The following is a 16,716-nucleotide window of genomic DNA, read 5'->3' as shown; positions in this document are numbered from 1 at the left end:
AACGACTCTTTCCCCTGCTCTCTGAAACTCTCGGTAGTAATATGCAATTTCAGTTTTGTATTTTATAAAAATAGTAAATGAAGTCCAAATGACTTGAAATTTTACCGATGTTCTCAAGACTCATGTAGAGACTTGGTATAAAATTTTCAAAGCTTTTTGACATTGAAAAACCGTCGATCACAGTAGGTCAGTAGGCCTACGAAATTCACCAAAATCTCATCTCAAACTCTTAAAATACTCAACTCAACATTCCTTCAAGGAAACTCATCAAAGCTCATTTTAATCACATATAACACTCACAAACATTCAGGCACATTATAATGCTCATCATACTCAAATCTTGACTCTCTTCTTACATCATAACCTCAAATCTCTAGTAAAACGTTTCAATGAACGCATCATTAAAATTCTCTTTTCATTTTCATGCACAAAATTACTCAATTATTCAAACATGATCTCATTCATCATATAAATCATTATACACATATAGATTCCCTTTTATCATGTACTAAACTCTAATGAAACTTCATGTATCATCATAAAACTCTTAATAAAACATGACAAACTTTCACATAATGGTCATAAAGCAATTAAACCTCATTTTATCAATCATCGACTTCTCAAAATATGAAAACTCAAAAACTCATATAAACTAAACTAAGTCAAAAATTTTCTTAGCCAACAAAAGACTTACTCAAACATAATTATACACTAATATCATGCTCAAATACATATATCTTAAGCCAAAATCACTTAAATAACACTTAGGCAAAAAGTCATAATTTTTTATTAAACTAAACTCTTTTGAAAATATCACTAATCATGTATAACCTATTGATCAAGTCATAGATCTAACATCATAGGTTACCAATTAGCACAAATCAACATCATAAAACAAGATCATATATAGATATACATGTATGTCATTTTCTTCCTCAAACTAACACTTTTCATTTTTCACTTCTCAACCTCAAGCTTCAATCTCATCCATCATTAATCATCTAGATCATCTCATAAACTCAAATCCATCATCAATACATCAATTGATCCATAGGGTCTCAACATCCCAATTTTAGGTAAACTAACCTAATAGAAAAATCTATATCTCATGGCTAATCATCAAGATATTCATATATATTAACTCGATAATCATCAATCATCATATAACTCAAGCCAATTCAAGAAAACAAACAACAAAATTTCGTAGGGTTTCAAGCCCCTAATTTTCGAAAATTTCATAGAAATAAGTTGGGTGATTTTCTTGCTCAATCATGATCATATACTCACAATTTTCCAATTTTTTTTTGTAAACTAAACTCAATCGACTTTCACATCTCAAAGCATATACTTTCACAACACACATCAATCATCAACAAACACCACATAGATCTCATTTTTTTTTCCCCAAATCAAGGAAAGAAAAAGAAAATTTTTGAAGGGTAAAGACCCATTTTTTTTTTGAAAATTTTAAGAACAAGGGAGAGGTGATTTTCTTTCTTCATACAACATCATTCAAGCAAGATTTATGGAATACATGACCACTTACCCAAATTTCTCACCAAAACTCACATTTTCTCACTCTAGCTTGGAAGCCTTTCTTCAATGATTCTCTTGAATATAAGTAGCTAGGATGTGTTTATGGAAGATTTTAGAGTGGATTGAGGTGTTTTGTAAAATTTTTGGAAGCTTCGAAGGTCTCTTCAATGGAGGAAAATGGAGGAAAGTGAGAGAAAGAGGGAGAGAGGTGTTGGTCGAAAATGATGAGTGAGTAGTGAGAGAGGATTTTGCAAGATTGTAAATGATCTTGTGATCTTTAAAGAGGATTTTGTAATCTTAAGGAAATATTGACAATTAATGCTTTGATCTCTTTCTCTCTAATCTCTACACTATCTCTCTAATCTATACACTCTCTTCAATAATCTCTACACTTGGCAAATTGTGGTATTTAGTCACATGGTAGGGAAATTAAAGTAATAGTGTGAGAAGGGTGATCAAAAATAAATCACAAAAACTATGGAAATGTACTCATTAATAAAATACCAATACATAATTATTCATGTGACCACATAAAATAATTATAGCACTAATATTAGTGCACTCACTCAATTATAATATTCCTCTCATAGGAAAAATAATTTTAAAACAAAATATATGCTTGGAAATATTTTCATTAACCGGAATTCTTTGATTTCTCGGTAAAAATAAACTGCACTTGCTTTAGAAACTTAATTAAAATTCCAAGTGCTAATATCCTCAAATAAAAATCATAATAACTTGCTCACAATGACATACGTAACAAAACTCACATAATCAATCAGTCACGTAATTTCACATAATATCACGTCAAAGCAGTCGGCAAACACAGACAAACTAGACGTCTCTCCGACCGATTTTTTTTTTTTTTTTTTTTTTCACTCTTTCTTTCTCGACTCTATTTCCAACTCATTATTCCTATTTTCTTAATAGGACAATCAATCTCTCTGACATCTCAGTACTCTCAATAGTGTTAAGACACTATCTCACAACATAGTGAAAAGTACGGAGTGTTACATGTACTATCAAATTTAGATAAAATTCATGACTTCATGCATAATTTAAAATTCATGTGGCTCATATAAATACACTTAACTCACCAATTAAAACTTATGCACCACATTTATAAAAATTTTCCTTTAACTAAGCACATTAAAACACATATATAATGATTAAATCACATCAGATAAATCAAACCAGTTTTTATTATAAATGGATGCCGAATCCTAATTATTAATAATTAAGCCCTTAATCAGGGATTAAAAGTCGGGGTATGACATACTATCCACTTTAAAAGAAATTTCGTCACGAAATTTGTACCACAGAAAATAATTCTGGGTACTTCTCATTCATGCTAGAATCGAGTTCCCACATCGCCTTTTCTTGATCATAGTGCTTCCAAAGAACTATTACTAAGGGTATCGACTTATTCCTTAGTACTTTAACTTTCCGATCTAGAATAGATTCGGGTCTCTCCTCATATCAATTGGATTCCTAATTCCAATTTATATACACGAGATTTACTTGAGAATAAGTTCCCTCGTCCTTTTTCGGCAGTTCATTTTGCTCCTACCTCATTCCTAGGGCTCATCTACGGGGTATTCTTTTTTTCCAAAGACTAAAATAGTCATCAACCCATTTCTTGTTACCTATCACATGAATAACACTTTCCTATGAATTTATCTTAAAACTATCATAGACCAATTAACTTAAGTCCTCGTACTCGAACACTATATTACGGTCTTAGCTTGAACTCTGAATTTCTATCATAATGAGTGGTCGATATCATTTATAGGACAAAGACTAATCTCAACTAATTACAATGAGACACAATTATACGAAGCCATAGTTTGGGTAGTATACTACGTCGGTAGACTAACACTTCTTGGTCTTATCAAACAAGAGGATCTATTATGACAACTCACGAGTTGCAAGGCTCAAACTCAACACAACATCAAAGCAAGGTGTTGTAGAAATTGTTCAAGAGAATCAAAAGAATGACCAGAGGGTATGAAATGATTAACTACTAGGTCGAACAAAATGACCTCGAGTAAGAACCCATCTGGCTTTTCAACCGAAAGTTGAAACACGTGGGTTTTCAACCCAAAAGACGTCTACTGAGATTTGGATCATGTGGACTGGCCAGGTCCAACATCATCACCTCCCAGTCACACGAGAAACATCGTCCCGAACTTGAAGGGCCATGAACATACTATACATAACAAAACATAAGTTCATTATGACAATTAAACTTATCTTAAGGTTCCCTATCCTATTGATCTCAAACCCCAAAACTCTCTTAAGACATATACACACAGACATACGTACACAGGCAAAACACTCTATTCATAAAATCTATCCTGTAGCAAAAGTCGATTTGATATTCCGTCGTACTTGAACATTTGAACGTAGAGACTATGGTTCAACCTTTGATGCAACGTTTACCTTGAATTCGTCGCGTATCGTCATTCTGTGTTTTTCCTTTTCCTCGTACATATCTTTCCATTCCTCTTTGTAGTTCAAAAGAATCATTGTTTTCTTGAGGGAGCTGAAATGCTCTAAGTTCTCTTTCATTCTTCTACATTATCACCTTAGGAATCTAGATTGTAGAGATATACTACTAATCTAGTAGTCTATGTTCTTTTAAAATTGTGATCATGCAACTTATAACAATCTATGTTCTCTGGGAAAACATATGCCACTTTTCTATCATTCATCTGATCATAACATCATAGATTGCGAAAATATGCCATGAAAGGCAAAACATTCAACATTTCATCATAACCTGCTTTTCACATAAACATATTCATGAAGCATTTTAGAACATTAACATCTTTAAAACGTTAAAACTGCAGTTACCTTCTTTCCTTGATTGAGCACGATGCAATGGAGTGTTGAGCGGTGCCATATGAACCCATGTAAGTATAAAGAATCAAACTAAACTCGACTCTTTAGAATAAGGTTTCTAGGGCCAGAGCGAACGAACCGCTCTGATACCACTCTGTCACAGCCCACTATCCCAATGACGGGTTAACAGGGGTTATGACTTGGGGTGAACAATAAGAAATGGAAATGGACAATTACTTAACATTAAAGTATATGAAAATATCACTTATAGATAAAAAGCTAGGATCATATATGATCATTTGGATACTTGTAAAACATACACATAAAAGAGAACTGATTAAGGTGGGTTACCCAATAACACGTGTAACAACTTCATAACATGGAGTTATCCTAATCAAAGTGTTTTGCAGCGGAAAACGTGTGAGATATACATATGAAGATGTATACTCAAGGTTACATTTCTTGAAATGTCAAAGGAACACCCGCTCAACATCATTCCATTCCATCAACTGCTCAACCTGCACATTTAGAAATACATGCAGGGCTGAGTATAAAAATACTCAGTGGGCATAGCCGAAAATACAACATGCATACATATATAAATTGAACTGCCATAACAGTAACACACAGGGGTTTTCTTAAATGACCTGCGCTTACTAAAATATTTCTTTCATTTTCATAAAGTCGATCGGCCGATCATTTTCCTTCATATGATCCATATCTGTCCTTTCTGTCACGCGCCGGGAAGGAGGCCTCCTTACCACGGACGCCAAGACCGGTCGCAAGCGACTCGCGGTCTCCATAAGTGTACACGTTAACCCTAGCTAGCGACCTTTGTCTAGCATAGGATCCCAATTGGATTTCCTTTAAAGTTGGCGAACCAACACAGATAGGATACATATAAAAACATAAACATTTTTGGCAGTCAATCATTTCATAAACTTTTCATTTCATAAACATTTTCATTTTCATTTCATAAGAGTCATTTATCATTTGGGCATAATAATAAACTGAAATTAACAGTTAAAATCATCTCATGCATATAATCGTATAAGAGGCCTACGACACGCAGGGGATCTCTATATACGTATAGTAAAAGTAATGCCCACCTGTATAGGCAAAGCCTGTCGTTTAACCTTATCTCTGAATCGGAATAGCAGTGCTAATCCTTCTGATGCTCGAAGCCTACAAGAAATCTATTCTCAATAGGTCTCCTTGTATCTAATCTTAAGTCATGGTGTAGTGCTTAACATTCTATGATTCACTTAGCCGGGTTTTCAAAATTTAATAAATAAATACTTGAAAATATTTCTCTTGAGTTAAGAACACCAACAATATTCTTACTCATCTTTCTTTAATAATTGGAATTATAATTAAAACCAATTAAATACTTTTATTCTTATTGCAAAATATAATGCAAATCATGTCATGTTTAGCATATAATAAGTAATTTACTTAAAATATGCACATAATAATAATATAATATTATTATGCAAATTAAAAATAATTAATCAAACTTAATAAGTCTAATTAATTAAAATAGTGCAGTTCATTTAAATAAAATCTGCATAGCTCATTTAAATAAATAATAAAAAAAAATACAAGGGCCAACCATTTTTTTTTTAATGCAGCCCAACAAAAGAAATAAATAATCCCAACCCAATAACTAAATAAAAATCGGCCCAGTTGATTAAATGAAAATGGCCCAATCAGAATAAATAAAAAAAATCTCGGCCCAAAACTAATTAAAACCCAGCCCAACACTAATTAAATTTCGGCCCACTGGCTCAGCCCAAAAAGGGAGCCCAACAGCCAAACCTAGCCCAAAACTTCTCCCTCTCTTCTTCTACCTAAGCTGCGCCTCCCTCTCCTTAATTCTCAACTCTCTCTCTCTCGATTCGCCCCTCTCTCTCAGCCATAAGTTCTGCCGCGGCGGCTCCGTCTCCGGCGAAAGGCCGCCGGCTGGTCACCACCACACGACCTTACTGAACTCGACACCCACACATCTCACGCTGCACCCTCCTCTTCTTCCTTTTTCCCGGCGAAGAGCGCCGGCTTCCCGAGCAGCAGCAACCGCGGAGAACCCACGGCCGCCGCAGTCAGAAACAGCCACCGCCGCCTGACCTAGCTTCCCTGAAACCACCGATTCCCTCCTCCTTCCGACGACAACAGCTCGCTGCCGCCGCCAGTCTCTCTGCCTCTCGACTGCTCTCACGGCCGCTGGAGCTCGCTGGAGCAACGGCGACCACGACAGGCTCCACCTCCGCTGCTACTCCATCATGCCCGGACCAGACCACCTCTCCCTCACCCCCGACTGATCGGCTACAACAGCGACGAGCCGCTGCTGCGCCTGAACCCTAGCCACTGCCTCCATCTTCCCTTTGTTCGGTCCGACAACAGCTAATAGCCACCGCCGTTGCCGCCCTGACTCCCGACTCTCACATCCCTTCCTCGACAGACACTCTCCAAGCAGAGATACCCCACGAGTTCTATTCTTGTTTTAGTTATCAGTATTTTCATTTCATGCACATATCTTATGTTCTTATGGAGCAGTGATTGGTACACAAATAAACAAAACATAGGCAACAAAACTATCGGTTCTTATATCTCATTATCTGTATTATCATTGTATGAAACATTTACATCTCGTTGTCTTTATTGTTATGTAAACTCAGTTATAGATGGACATATGAACAAACATAAAGCTGTATATGTGTGTGTTTACTGTTATGAATTGAAGAAAAACCTTGATAGGAAAGGCTGAGCTTTTTCTTGATGTTATGCCTGAGTGTTCTACTAGTTTGAGGAAGGGCTTTGAGTTGAGCCGTTGAAATCTGAAATGGTTCGATTGCTTGATTTGTGAGGAGAATGAATTGCTTTCTGTTTCAACGTGGCACAGCAAATAATTTGTATGAATTGAGTAAAGGAGAGCTTGGATATGGTATACTTATGGATGCAGAGGAGTTATGGAGCATTTGATTGCCTATGTTCATAGGCGTATGGCTTAAAGTTTAATTGGGGTTGCTTTAAAGTGGTGGTAGTAGGTGACAGCTTATTTTGAGGGAGGTAGGTGGTATATGTTAGGTGAGGGAGTAGGTGTAGGAATAAAATAAAATAAGATAAAATAAAATAAAAAGTCTTCCAGGTTGTACTATGAAAACTGTAATAATCGTTCAGTGTTTGCTTAAATAAAAGCTCGTAAAAAAAATGCTTGAATGCTAAATTAAATAAATATGCAATGCATATAATTTAATTACTAAATTTACAAATGCTTTTGTAAATCATTTTTGTTGGAATTAAAATAAATTCTTTTTCTCAATCCGGCGTGAATCATCTTAAATCTTAAGTTCAAAATAAATTCTAAATTTAACTCAGGAAAACGGGGTATTACACAGAGCCAACTTATAGGCTACAAAGGCCTAACTTATCTAGGATCTCAAAAGGTCCTATATAACGGGGTTGTAACTTGCCCCTATTTCCCGAAACGTATAACTCCCTTTGAGGGAGAGACTTTGAGGAAAAATCGATCCCCAACATTAAATTCTAATTTCGATCGGCGTTTATCGGCGTAAGACTTTTTTTTTTTTTTTTTTTATGTGGTCGACTTTCTCAATCATCTGTTGGACCAGTTCAGGACCTAACAACATTCTTTCACTCACTTCATCTTAGTAAAGTGGTGAACTACCTTAATTGTTTCCTTCGTCCTAAGTCACCTTCTCAGATTTGACTAGGGAATTCTAATATCAAACTTTTCTCATCATCTTGGTAACTTTCACTTAAAGATTAATGGCACCCCTTCTGCCATGTAAACTCATTTTATCATTTCCAAATGATTATTTAATGGGGTTTCTAAGTTTCCATTGTGGTGGCGTTCCAACTTTATTCTTGCTGTAGCTTCTGGCACTTTAGCCAAAGCATTCACTCTCTTAACTGGAGCCTACTAGCCTTGGGGTTGGGTTATACCTTAAGTTTAGTTCTAGTGCTTTCCTTCCATTTCCTTTTTCTTTACCTCCATCTTGAGGTGATGTACATATCTTGTTTGTGCGTGAACTTTTTCCTTCTCCAATTGTTGTAGTGACTCGGTGGTGAGAGTCTCGTTCATTGCTTATTCCTTCATAATATCTCCTTAGTTTACTAGGGAAATTGAAAATCTCATGCCGCGATTCATTTACGAACTTCTTTACGCATTTCTCATTATTCATTTATAAATGACTTAAATAAGCATTTTAAACTCCATTAAAAAGGAATTGATTTAAAACATTTTAATCCTTTTAAAATCCATACTCATAAAGCCTTAACTCATGCTCTATCTCATATTCTATCTCTTTACTCATCTCTATATAAACTCTCCACTCATCTCAAATCCTTAAGTTCAAGGATAGGTTTCAAGAAAATCATGGTACTAAGTCTCGATTTATCTCTCATATAAGGCTCGTCCAATCTCATTCAACACATAGACAACACAATCACATAAGGCATATAAGAAAACACAATCAAACATTATCAAAACACGCTCTGTTTTTACACTGACTCAACTTCAAAATCTAACCTGTTCTTACTTCGACACCTCCTGGACTCGAGACTCATACCAAAAGAAAGGTCATCGAGTCTAATTTCATATAAAAAAAAGTAGAGTCAAAAACTCGAAGTATTGTAGGAGATATGACTGTTTTACTACAGTCTACCATATTCGGCAGTTTTGAGCAATCGAAAACTTGGATTTTTGAAAAAAATAGTAAATGTTGTCAAACTGGGCTCACATTTTGTGGATATCTAGCTAACACAATAAGGTTAATACCATAAAATTTTGGAAAGCTAGATCACACAGGAAGCTACTGAAATGAATGATTCTTTCCCCTGCTCTCTGAAACTCTCGGTAGTAATGTGCAGTTTCGGTTTTGTATTTTATAAAAATAGTAAACGAAGTCCAAATGACTTGAAATTTTACCGATGTTCTCAAGACTCATGTAGAGACTTGGTATAAAATTTTCAAAGTTTTTTTTTTTTAACATTGAAAAACCGTCGATCACAGTAGGTCAGTAAGCCTACGAAATTCACCAAAATCTCATCTCAAACTCTTAAAATACTCAACCCAACATTCCTTAAAGGAAACTCATCAAAGCTCATTTTAAACACATATAACACTCACAAACATTCAAGCACATTATAATGCTCATCATACTCAAATCTTGACTCTCTTCTTACATCATAACCTCAAATCTCTAGTAAAACGTTTCAATAAACGCATCATTAAAATTCTCTTCTCATTTTCATGCTCAAAATTACTCAAATACTCAAACACGATCTCATTCATCATATAAATCATTATACACATATAGATTCCCTTTTATCATGTACTAAACTCTAATGAAACTTCATGTATCATCATAAAACTCTTAATAAAACATGACAAACTTTCACATAATAGTCATAAAGCAATTAGACCTCATTTTATCAATCATTGACTTCTCAAAATATGAAAACTCAAAAACTCATATAAACTAAACAAAGTCAAAAAAAAAAAATTTCTTAGCCAACAAAAGACTTACTCAAACATAATTATACACTAATATCATGCTCAAATACATATATCTTAAGCCAAAATCACTTAAATAACACTTAGGCAAAAAGTCATAATTTTTATTAAACTAAACTCTTTTGAAAATATCACTAATCATGTATAACCTATTGATCAAGTCATAGATCTAACATCATAGGTTACCAATTAGCACAAATCAACATCATAAAACAAGATCATATATAGATACACATGTATGTCATTTTCTTCCTCAAACTAACACTTTTCATTTTTCACTTCTCAACCTCAAGCTTCAATCTCATCCATCATTAATCATCTAGATCATCTCATAAACTCAAATCCATCATCAATACATCAATTGATCCATAGGATCTCAACATCCCAATTTTAGGTAAACTAACCTAATAGAAAAATCTATATCTCATGGCTAATCATCAAGATATTCATATATATTAACTCAATAATCATCAATCATCATATAACTCAAGCCAATTCAAGAAAACAAACAACAAAATTTCGTAGGGTTTCAAGCTCCTAATTTTCGAAAATTTCATAGAAATAAGTTGGGTGATTTTCTTGCTCAATCATGATCATATACTCACATATAACATCATACAATCTAGATCTATAAAAATAAGAATCACTTACCCAAGATTAAACAAAAATCAAAGTTTTCCTTTCTCACTCTTCAAACCAAACCCCACGGTCCTCTTGAAATCTTCAAGAATTGAAAGGTGTTCATGTTGATTTGGTGGATGAATTGATCTTGATGTGAACTTGGAAGCTTTGGTGATTCATCTATGGTGATCTTTTGGAGCAAAATCGGAAGAGAGGGAGAGAAATTGAGAGTGGCCGAATGGTGAAGAAAATGAGGAAAATGAAGTGAATTTGTCTTGCTTAGGAAGGATGATTGGAGACCAAACACTATTCACCATTTAATACTTGTCCCCCCTATACACTAATCCCTTCCCTTCATCTTCATACCACACGTCCACTTCAAGTAAGGCTAAGGAAATTAATCACATGCTTATTAGATTAACATAATCATGTGTGTGTAAGGTTGTGTAGTCTAGAATAAATCATGTGTTAAGCTACATTAATAAAATCATAAAAGACTAATTACTAATTAATGTAATGCTATAACACAAAACTCTTGTGACCAATATTTAAAATAAATATGGCACTAATATTAGTGCACTCACTTAATTATAATATTCTTCATCATAGGAAAAAATGATTTGAAAATATTTTGTTTGGAAAAATTTTCATAAACCGGCATTCTTTGATTTCTCAGTAAAAATAAACTGCACTTGCTTTGAAAACTTAATTAAAATTCCAAGAGCTAAAGTCATCAAATAAAAATCATAATAACTTGCTCACAATGACATACGTAACAAAACTCACATAATCAATCAGTCACGTAATTTCACATAATATCATGTCAAAGCAGTCGGCAAACACAGACAAACTAGACGTCTCTCCGACCGATTTTTTTTTTTTTTTTTTTTTTTTAATCAAGGTTTTTCACTCTTTCTTTCTCGACTCTATTTCCAACTCATTATTCCTATTTTCTTAATAGGACAGTCAATCTCTCTGACATCTCAGTACTCTCAATAGTGTTAAGACACTATCTCACAATATAGGGAAAAGTACGGGGTGTTACATGTACTATCAAATTTAGATAAAATTCATGACTTCATGCATAATTTAAAATTCATGTGGCTCATATAAATACACTTAACTCACCAATTATAACTTATGCACCACATTTATAAAAATTTCCTTTAACTAAGCACATTAAAACACATATATAACGATTAAATCACATCAGATAAATCAAACCAGTTTTTATTATTAATGGATGCCGAACCCTAATTATTAATAATTAAGCCCTTAATCAGGAATTAAAAGTCGAGGTATGACATACTATCCACTTTAAAAGAAATTTCGTCACGAAATTTGTACCACAGAAAATAATTCTGGGTACTTCTCATTCATGCTAGAATCGAGTTCCCACATCGCCTTTTCTTGATCATAGTGCTTCCAAAGAACTATTACTAAGGGTATCGACTTATTCCTTAGTACTTTAACTTTCTGATCTAGAATAGATTCGGGTCTCTCCTCATATCAATTGGATTCCTAATTCCAATTTATATACACGAGATTTACTTGAGAATAAGTTCCCTCGTCCTTTTGCGGCGGTTCATTTTGCTCTTACCTCATTCCTAGGGCTCATCTACGGGGTATTCTTTTTTCCAAAGACTAAAATAGTCATCAACCCATTTCTTGTTACCTATCACATGAATAACACTTTCCTATGAATTTATCTTAAAACTATCATAGACCCATTTAACTTAAGTCCTCGTACTCGAACACTATATTACGGTCTTAGCTTGGACTCTGAATTTCTATCATAATGAGCGGTCGATATCATTTATAGGACAAAAACTAATCTCAACCAATCACAATGAGACACAATTATATGAAGTCATAGTTTGGGTAGTATACTACATCGGTAGACTAACATTTCTTGGTCTTATCAAACAAGGGAATCTATTATGACAACTCACGAGTTGCAAGGCTCAAACTCAACACAACATCAAAGCAAGGTGTTGTAGAAATTGTTCAAGAGAATCAAAAGAATGACCAGAGGGTATGAAATGATTAACTACTAGGTCGAACAAAATGACCTCGAGTAAGAACCCATCTGGCTTTTCAACCGAAAGTTGAAACACATGGGTTTTCAACCCAAAAGACGTCTACTGAGATTTGGATCATGTGGACTGGCCAGGTCCAACATCATCACCTCCCAGTCACACGGGAAACATCGTCCCGAACTTGGAGAGCCATGAACATACTATACATAACAAAGCATAAGTTCATCATGACAACTAAACTTATCTTACGGTTCCCTATCCTATTGATCTCAAACCCCAAACCTCTTTTAAGACATATACACACAGACATACGTACACAGGCAAAACACACTATTCTTAAAATCTATCGTGTAGCAAAAGTCGATTCGATATTCCGTCGCACTTGAACATTTGAACGTAGAGACTATGGTTCAACCTTTGATGCAACGTTTACCTTGAATTCGTCGCGTATCGTCATTCTGTGCTTTTCCTTTACCTCGTACATATCTTTTCAATCCTCTTTGTAGTTCAAAAGAACCATCATTTTCTTAAGGGAGCTGAAACGCTCTAAGTTCTCTTTCATTCTTCTACATTATCACCTTATGAATCTAGATTGTAGAGATATACTACTAATCTAGTAGTCTATGTTCTTTTAAAATTGTGATCATGCAACTTATAACAATCTATGTTCTCTGGGAAAACATATGTCACTTTTCTATCATTCATCTGATCATAACATCATAGATTGCGAAAATATGCCATGAAAGGCAAAACATTCAACATTTCATCATAACCTGCTCTTCACATAAACATATTCATGAAGCATTTTAGAACATTAACATCTTTAAAACGTTGAAACTGCAGTTACCTTCTTTCCTTGATTGAGCACGATGCAATGGAGTGTTGAGCGGTGCCATATGAACCCGTGTAAGTCTAAAGAATCAAACTAGACTCGACTCTTTAGAATAAGGTTTCTAGGGCCAGAGCGAACGAACCGCTCTGATACCACTCTGTCACAGCCTACTTCCCAATGACGGGTTAACAGGGGTTATGACTTGGGGTGAACAATAAGAAATAGAAATGTACAATTACTTAACATTAAAGTATATGAAAATATCACTTATAGATAAAAAGCTAGGATCATATATGATCATTTGGATACTTATAAAACATACACATAAAAGAGAACTGATTAAGGTGGGTTACCCAATAACACGTGTAACAACTTCATAACATAGAGTTATCCTAATCAAAGTGTTTTGCAGCGGAAAACGTGTGAGATATACATATGAAGATGTATACTCAAGGTTACATTTCTTGAAATGTCAAAGGAACACCCGCTCAACATCATTCCATTCCATCAACTGCTCAACCTGCACATTTAGAAATACATGCAGGGCTGAGTATAAAGATACTCAGTGGGCATAGCCGAAAATACAACATGCATACATATATAAATTGAACTGCCAACAGTAACACACAGGGGTTTTCTTGAATGACCTGCGCTTACTAAAACATTTCATTCATTTTCATAAAGGTGGATGCGCATCCCATTTTCAGTCTATATGATCCATATCTGTCCTTTCTGTCACGCGCCGGGAAGGAGGCCTCCTTACCACGGACGCCAAGACCGGTCGCAAGCGACTCGCGGTCTCCATGAGTGTACACGTTAACCCTAGCTAGCGACCTTTGTCTAGCATAGGATCCCAATTGGATTTCCTTTAAAGTTGGCGAACCAACACAGATAGGATACATATAAAAACATAAACATTTTGGCAGTCAATCATTTCATAAACATTTCATTTTCATAACATTTTCATTTTCATAAAGGGCATTAAACATATAAGCATTTCATAAGAACTGAATAAATAGTCAAAACATATCATGCATATATATTCGCATATGAGGCCTACGTCACGCAGGGGATCTCTATATACGTAATAATAAAATAATGCCCACCTGATTAGGCAAAGCCTGTCGTTTATCCTTATCTCTGAATCGGAATAGCAATGCTAATCCTCCTGTTGCTCAAAGCCTACAAGAAATCTATTCTCAATAGGTCTCCTTGAATTCTAATCTTAAGTCATGGTGTAGTGCTTAATATTCTATGATTCACTTAGCCGGGTTTTCAAAATTTAATGAATAAATAATTGAAAACATTTTCTCTTGAGTTAAGAACACCAACAATATTCTTACTCATCTTTTAATAATTGGAATTATAAATAAAACCAATTAAATCATAAATATTCTTATTGCAAAATATAATGCAATTTCATGACATGGTTAGCATATAAGTAATTACTTAAAATATGCACTTCATAATAATAATATTATTATGCTAATTATCTTTAAAATAATTAATCAAACTTAATAAGTCTAATTAATTAAAATAGTGTATCTCCTTTAAATAAAAATCTGCATAAATCCAATTAAATAAATTAATAAAGGCCCAACAGATTTAAAAATTAAAAGCCCAGCTGAAACAAAAATAAATAAAATCTCGGCCCATGACTCGAGCCCACTACTAATTAAATCGGCCCACTCTCTAACAAAATTTTCAGCCCAACACTAATTAAAAACCCGGCCCAAATTTAAAACCCAACTCCTAACCCAAACCTAAAGCCCAACATCCCACCCCCTTTTCTTCCCTACTCCCTCTCTCGGTCACACTCACAACACAAACGCAGACACATCTAGCGGCTGCGCCGCCCAGCCTCCTTCTTCCTCGTTCTCTTTTCCGGCGTCGACGGATAAGCCGCCACCGCCGCCTGGACTCCCTCTGATCTCTCTCTAACTCACAACCCTGGTCAAGACTCACACACCCACAAATCAGTCCGACTGCTCGCCTCTCTCGACTGATCCGCCGCCGCCTGCTCCGACCCCGGCGAATTCACGGCTGGAAGGCTGCCGTCTCTCTCTCTCCCTCGAATCTCCTCCGTCTCCCCCTGCCGCTGTCAAGCCGCGGCCGCGTCTCCGGCGAAGGGCGTCATCTCTGGTCACTTCTCCCTTGAATCCCCCTTGGCGACGACGAGCGCCGCCGCCTCCCTCGGTCTCTCTCTCGGCGACAGCAGCAGCCGGAGCCACCGTCGCCGACACCCTCAGCAATACCCAGCCCAGACCACCTCTCCCTCTCCAGCTGTGGCCGGGCAGCAGCGGCACCACCATCGCCGCCCTCAAATTCCCAGCGAGTAGCAGCCACCAAGCTGCCACCACCGCCGCCCATTTCCCTTATGTTCTCCCTCGTCTCCGGCAGTGGCTAACCACCACCACCGACCGCATCTCCTTCCCCACTCTTCACCGTGGCTAGGCAGCAACGGCAGAGCCGCAGCGCCTAGCCTCCCTCTCGACTCTATTTTTCAAAAATACATCAAAATTGGCATGCTTCATATATGTATCTATATGCACATAAATTGTATGTCTGAACACTTGGTGATTTTAAGAAATTGTTGTTCTTTATGAATGTGTATACATATGCACCGAAATGATGAGATGAAAGTATGTGAAGGTTTGATGTGTTACAATTGCAGTGTCATAACTGAATGAGCAAGTATAAAATAGATAGAGAGATTCAAGATGAAACCTCTGGTTTGAGTTGCTGAAATCTGAGTTTTGTGGCAATTTGATCCATTCGCAATATGGCTGAGCTCTGCACTTGGATTTCTTTGGGTTTGTTGGAACTAGAGAGTAACTTGAGGGAGAAATGAGATTGATCGAAGATGCTAAGTGAGGGAAAAGATAGATCCTTTATTGAAGTGAAATGACTTTGTAGAGAAAGGTATGGTGATGAATGAGGTGTATGGTATGATTGCAGAGAATGGTATGATTGAAAGGTATGGTGGTGAATGAGGTGTCTCAACAAAAAGCTATAAAGTTGTGGCATATGGTGGCTGATGGAGTAGGTGGGTGTAGGAGTAGATGGGAGTAATAAAATAAAATAAAATAAAAATCTTCCGGGTTGTACTATGAAAACTGTAATAATCGTTCAGTGTTCGTTAAATAAAATAGTTCGTGTAAATGATCGATGCTCAATTAAATAAATATGTAATGCATATAAATTTAATAACTAAATTTACAAATGTTTTTGTAAATCATTTGTGTTGGAATTAAAAATAAATTCTTTTTCTCATTCCGGCGTGAATCATCTTAAATCTAAGTTCAAAA

At 35.7% G+C, this 16,716-nt stretch overlaps 1 protein-coding gene and 1 long non-coding RNA gene across 4 annotated transcripts in view; one reads left to right on the top strand and one right to left on the bottom strand.

Moving 5' to 3' along the window:
* Window positions 1-16,716, top strand: part of LOC131008955 (uncharacterized) — a 984,029-nt gene that overhangs the window by 136,332 nt on the left and 830,981 nt on the right. The window lies entirely within an intron of this gene.
* Window positions 4,648-16,636, bottom strand: LOC131009062 (uncharacterized). 2 transcript variants are annotated; one of them, XR_009096386.1, is made up of 3 exons: window positions 16,136-16,636; window positions 5,490-5,565; window positions 4,648-4,898 (listed from the first exon to the last, which is right to left on the bottom strand). It is a non-coding gene; the product is annotated as an uncharacterized LOC131009062 (long non-coding RNA). The 2 variants fall into 2 exon arrangements; XR_009096387.1 differs by lacking the exon at window positions 16,136-16,636 and adding an exon at window positions 7,127-7,734.

Source organism: Salvia miltiorrhiza, chromosome 2, assembly GCF_028751815.1.
Source record: "Salvia miltiorrhiza cultivar Shanhuang (shh) chromosome 2, IMPLAD_Smil_shh, whole genome shotgun sequence".
Classification (NCBI taxonomy): domain Eukaryota; kingdom Viridiplantae; phylum Streptophyta; class Magnoliopsida; order Lamiales; family Lamiaceae; genus Salvia; species Salvia miltiorrhiza.
This window is presented reverse-complemented; position numbering and strand designations above follow the sequence as displayed.